The sequence below is a fragment of the Chelonia mydas genome, chromosome 6 (assembly GCF_015237465.2).
Source record: "Chelonia mydas isolate rCheMyd1 chromosome 6, rCheMyd1.pri.v2, whole genome shotgun sequence".
NCBI lineage: Eukaryota > Metazoa > Chordata > Testudines > Cheloniidae > Chelonia > Chelonia mydas.
In genome coordinates this window covers 44,202,880-44,208,628 of record NC_051246.2, presented here as the reverse complement: position 1 = coordinate 44,208,628, position 5,749 = coordinate 44,202,880, and the positions used below count along the sequence as shown (strand labels likewise).

Genomic DNA, 5,749 nt, shown 5'->3' with positions numbered 1-5,749 from the left:
AGCTCGCAACAAGATCACCATGTCTCAACTGAACACTGACAAATGCATAGCTGGAATCAGTCTGGCCCACCTGTGTGCTAGTATTGTTAAAACAGGTATTAGGATTATAAGTGTGTGTTTAGACTTTATTAAATATTTGTGAGTTGCTGCATGCATTCATCTCACCTACAGTACCTGTATCCCATACTGGAAGGTAATATTTAAGCATTTGTATGGTAAGCCTCTGAGACTGTAAATCACCAGACAGAACAGAGACATTGATTAGTGTAAACTGCTGGGCTCCATCAGAAGGTGTTATGTCCTGACCAACAAAGAAGGCCCATCAACACCTGTTGGACTATTGTGGAACACTAAAAAGGAGAAAATACTTTGCTATTCTGCTCTCCCCCTCCACCTATGAAGATGAGTCATGCACATGGATTCCTCCAATGAACTGATTTTGCAGCTCAGGGCACACGGGAGGAGGGGAATAAAACCCCCTAACAAGAAGGATCTGAATCTCTACGCTGCTTGGACTCTGGGGGGCCGTGTTCTCTAAGTATAAGCAAGGGATCCCCAGCTGCTAAGCCTGGGTGAGCACTAAAGGACAGCTTGCTTTTTATAGAAGCTTCTATTACATTTTGAAATTTAAGATTAGAACTCATTTGTATATATACGTTTACCTGCTTAAACCTTGTAAATAACTTCCTTGTTTCCTTTTCCTTTCTAATAAATCTTTAGATAGCCACTTATATAATAAATTACAAGCATTGTCTTTGGTTTGAGAGCTAAGGTGCAACTGACCTGGGGTAAGTGATTGGTTCTTTAGGATTGGGTGTAACCTGGATATTCCTGTGATTCTTGGTGTCATGGACCATCTATCACAAACGTAGGCTCGCTGGGGTGGTGAGACAGATCAGAATACCCCAGGGGGCTGTGATTCCATGTTAAGGCTGTTACAGGGCCTGAGGAGTTTACACTTAATTATTGGTTGATAAAATCTCAAACCAATCAGGGGTTTGTAGCCTGCTTCCTAACAGTCTGGCTTGACATTGGCACTCATGCTCTAGAGTTACTGCAGCCCAGCTTGACAAGCACCCCTGTGTATAACACCTTTGTTACACTGGGCATCTGTGATTAGAGCTAGCCCCCCTCTGCTCTGCTTCATAGGTCACTCTCCCCACTGACAGCATGGACCTTCAAAAGCTGTACGGCCATCACCACCCTCCATTTCAGCTGAGCACAACCCCACTCCATTGTGGAGGGTGAGGAGAGACAGAAGTGTTGAAGCTGTGAGAGGAGTTAATGCTGGTTCAAGCCAGTATTAATTCTCCTATTCAGATTTCCACTTGGAGATCTGCCAGGTTGCCAAGGGAGCAGGTCATGCAAAGCAGCTGTTCCCCACTTCTGATTCTTTTCTACCCAGACTCCCTCCTCACAAACACAGAGCAGATCGTTGTGCAAAGAGGAGTACCTTCAGGCTCCTACCAAAGAGAGGAGCAGGCCACAGAATCACCACCCCCAGTGCTGTAACTTTAGATGGATTTCCTGCCTTTTGCATTGTGAATGGAGGGAAGCACAGGGCTCATTAAGCTTTTGATAGCATGGTTATATTGCACATATAAAGCAATGCTTCTGGTTGACTCTATAATGGGGAACTGAACCTAGAAAGTCTGGATCTAGAACCATGAGCCTCAACTGCCTGAGCTAAAAGACACAGCTCGGTTAGCTAGATGACTCACCATAGGCCTGTAGACGGTTCAGCCACTAGAGGACAACAGAGAACCGCACTGTGTAAACTGGGTGACATATTGTATTTCAGGGACCATTCTGGGCTACATTTTTGAATTAAAACTTACTATGTATTGTCAAATAAAAAACATCACTTTTTTTGTCCTAGGTTTTGAGAACAAGACTTATTTTGGGGGGACCCTAACCCTTTCTTGGGAGTGGAAGATTGCACGTTAGGCAGCTGAAACACAGGAAAAGACTGTTTTAGCAAGTGATACTTTCTCTTTTATCTTTACATTCGGAAGCTTTTAAGTCATTAAAAGCTTACTCTGCTCAGGTGTGTCATAGCAGAGAAACTGAAACGAAACTTTTAAAAGACAGGAGTTTCACCTCACATCTGATCTGATTGAGTTAAGACAGACTGAGGGATCCGGTTCTAGATAATATATTTGTGTGTTTTAAACTGTGAAATGTTTCCTGTAACAGATAAAATTTTAAGTTTCCATTTTATTATGCTGCTTTGACCGTAGGGTTTGCGTCAGTTCATGGAGCACAATCCATTCAGCACAGACATACAATTTTTCTTCAGTTCCTTTGATCTTTGTTTCAGCAAAGTGCACTGTAAGATGCTGGCTTTATTCTCCTGAAACATGACTGAGTGGCATTCAAGAAATATGTATATCCCTAACATTTGTTTCAGACACAAATTCCATCCAGTAGGCAAGTTTCAGTATCAGTTATGATCCCTTAAAGAAATTACTTCTTAATGAAATTGACTTGCTTATGCATTACAACTATTGTACCTGAAACATAACACAGATGAAAACATATCCTTTTGTCATTTTAGCTGCAATTTGCAATATTGATTCTAACCTAATACTAGATCTTGATTTAACTAAGTGCACTATGGATCCAAGGATCTTGACCTCCAGACCAAACATTTATTCTTTATTTTAAGCCCAGCATAGGCTGCCTAACTTGTATACTTCTGGATGATGGATATGTCCCTTTACCTATTTCATGTTTATGTGTCTATCTTCACTGCTGAGAGCTAGGCAAGAGTATTTATTCTCAGTGATACCAAGTAGTCATTCATTGTTTCATGAACAGAGGCGGAAGAATTGCCTCAGTAGTTAGGGTGCTAGCTTCAGACCCAGTCGACCCTACATTCAGTTCCCTTACACCCCTAGGCAAATCACTTAGTCTCTCTGTGCCTCAGTTCCCCATCTCCAACACAGGGATAATAGCTCTTCCTGACCTCAAAAGAGTGTTAGGAGAATAAATCCACTGAAGATATTGAGGCACTCAGATGGTATGGTAAGGGGGACCATATAAGTACCATGGATAGATGAAGGGCTGCTATTTGCAGTGAATGAGACTTCTAAGAAATGCATTTAAACCACATCAGAGGAGGTTTATAATGGGGAGTTAGGTTCCTGCATCCTCCAGAAAGTCACTGGGAAGGGGGTGCATAACTCCATTCTGTGCCTTTGACAACCTCCTCAGGCAATTCCTAACGCTTTTATGACAGTAAACTACCTGCCACTGTTAATACTAGACTATGTAATAAATTGACTGTATTTGACCCTGTTTAGTCAGAGTTTTATATTCAACACCACTGCTTTGCTTCATATGCATCACGCTCTCAGCTTGGATTCGGTCATCGGGAGTAGTAGCAGCACGCTGTCCCCAGCGCAAACTCCCTCGCCCGAGCTCCTTTATTATAGGCCCGTTCTTGCTCCTGCTGAGCCGTCTGCCATTTTTCCTGCAAAAGCCCCAAGCCTCTCCAAGTTTTCCTGCAGTTGGAACATATATTGTTGATCCATCTCACAGGTTGTTCTTCCTAGGTCTTGCGGAGAAGGTCCAGCACCCCCACGGGCTGTCTCCTATGCGGGAGCTGAAATGGGGAGAATCACATCAAGGCCTGCAGCATCTCATGGATGGCGAAGAAAAGAAGTCCCAATGCCACAGGTCCCCAGCTACAAATTTTTGTAGCATCTCTTTCAGGGTCGTCTTAAAGCCCCCTACCAATCCATCACGTTGGGTCTGGTAGATGGAGGTCTTTAGTGCTTGATTTTTAAACAGTGCACATGCCGTTCTTGCATCAGTTTAAATGTCATATTGGTTCCTTGGTCTGTCAGGTTTTCTTTAGGTACCCCTACCTTTGCAAACACCTTCAGCAACTCCGGCGCTATGTGAGTGGCGATGGCTGACTGGAGGGATGTGGCTTCTGGGTATGAGGTGGCATAATCCAATATCACCAGGATATATTGGTAGCCAATCATTGTCTTCTCCAAGGCCCCCCATCAGGTCCAACCCAATCCTCTCGAATGGTATCCCGACTAACGGAAGGGGGACCAGAGGGGAGATTTCTGGGTCCCCACCAGCTGACACTTGAGGCAGGAGGCACAGTAGCCTTTGACCTCCCCATGCACCCCCAGCCAGTAAAATCAAAGCGTCACTCAGTCCAGAGTCTTCTCACACTCGAGGTGTCCCCTACAGGGTATCATGTGGGCCAGCCGCAACCCCTGCCATTGGAAACTCTTGGGGACCAGTACCTGGGCTCAGGCCTCATCTGCCTGTACATCTCGGGCCACTCAATACAATCGTTCATCCTGCAGTTCAAAATGGGGTCATAACTTCCTCAAATGGGTATCTACTACCTCCCCATTTATGCTGGTGAGCTGTTTATAGGCCCAGCTCAGCGTCGGGTACTCCTTCTGGGCACTGATAAAGTCCACTTCTGTAATCAGCTAATCCCAATCTCGGGGTTTGGGAGCCGGCTGCCTCCCTTCTGGCAGCTCTTGGACGGAGGGGTCTTCTCCAGGATCATTGTTGCCCCCACTCTATCCAGGTTACGGATCCTCTCTCTGGGGGCCCCCACTTCTTCTCAGAAGAGCCCACAGCCCCAAACCTTTACAATCTCCCTAAACTCCTCCAGATCCTGTCTCAGAATTACTGGGTACATGTGAGTCGGTGAGACCTCAACCTGCACCATCTTGGTGCATTCCCTTATCTCAAGTTCCACAGCCCTCATGGGGCACACATCCCCATGAATGCACTGCAGGTAAACTGTATTGATGTTATCTTGGTCTCCCCAGAGTTGTCTCCGGACTATGGTCTGACTACAGCCTGAGTCGATTAATGCTGTCACAAACACTCCATTTATCCACACCAGGCTGGTCAATTTGGCGGTCCCCTTTTTCCTGGTCCAGGTGTCTACTGTCCTCACCTGTCCATATGAACAATCCATAAAGGGGGTAGTCTTGGCAGAAATGGCCTGATCGTCCACAGGAGAAACAGGAGCCAGTCAGGGGACTCCTCACTCTCGCTTTGTACCAACTGGGATCAGGCGGGGGCCTCCTCTCCTCTATTGGATGGGGGCCTAGAGTTTTCACGTGTCTGGGCCCCCACACCTGCAACCAGATCTGAGCCACTGGTGGATCATGAGTTGGAGTCTGAGACCAGTTCCCCAGGTACACTTCATCCTTGGTAGCCTCAGACCCCCTCGAACTTGATGCCCTTGATCTTCGGACCCCTGGTGGAGGTAACTGCTCCCAGGGAGCCTTTGGCAACTAAGAAGTCTTTGGTCAGGTTGACCACCTCCCTAATGTTCTGGGTCGGTGTTGCAGAACCTACTCCCTACTTCCTGCTGAGAGTATCTTGGTGTATATTCCAGAGTTATCTATTCCTCCCCTTTGTCTCTCTGGTTGCAACCACTGCCAACAGTGGGTCAAGTGCCCCTGGGGAATTTTTCCTGGTGGAAACGGAGGTGGTGGGTCTCAGGGGTGCTGTCAAATGCATCCAGGATAGCAGCTTTAATCCTGTGCCTCTTTGGGCCCTGATAAATGGTCTGGGCCAGGCCTGTCAGGTTTGGGGCCAGCAAAATGGCCCAGTGCTCTGGTTGCCATTCTGCTACTGCCGCGACTCTTTTGAAGATAAGCAGGAATGCCTTTGCGTCGTCTCCAGGGCCCATCTTCGTAAGCCTCACCGCGGGGTTACTCATAGCCATGGCGCTAGGTGTTTCTGTCCCCATGCT

The 5,749-nt window shown here is 46.5% G+C and overlaps 1 long non-coding RNA gene across 1 annotated transcript; it reads left to right on the top strand.

Annotated features, from left to right (window-relative positions):
• The first annotated feature begins 396 nt into the window (after positions 1 to 396).
• On the top strand, positions 397 to 2,234 carry LOC122466397. The gene is made up of 3 exons (XR_006291836.1): positions 397 to 572; positions 721 to 788; positions 1,880 to 2,234. It is a non-coding gene; the product is annotated as an uncharacterized LOC122466397 (long non-coding RNA).
• The last annotated feature ends 3,515 nt before the right edge of the window (positions 2,235 to 5,749 follow it).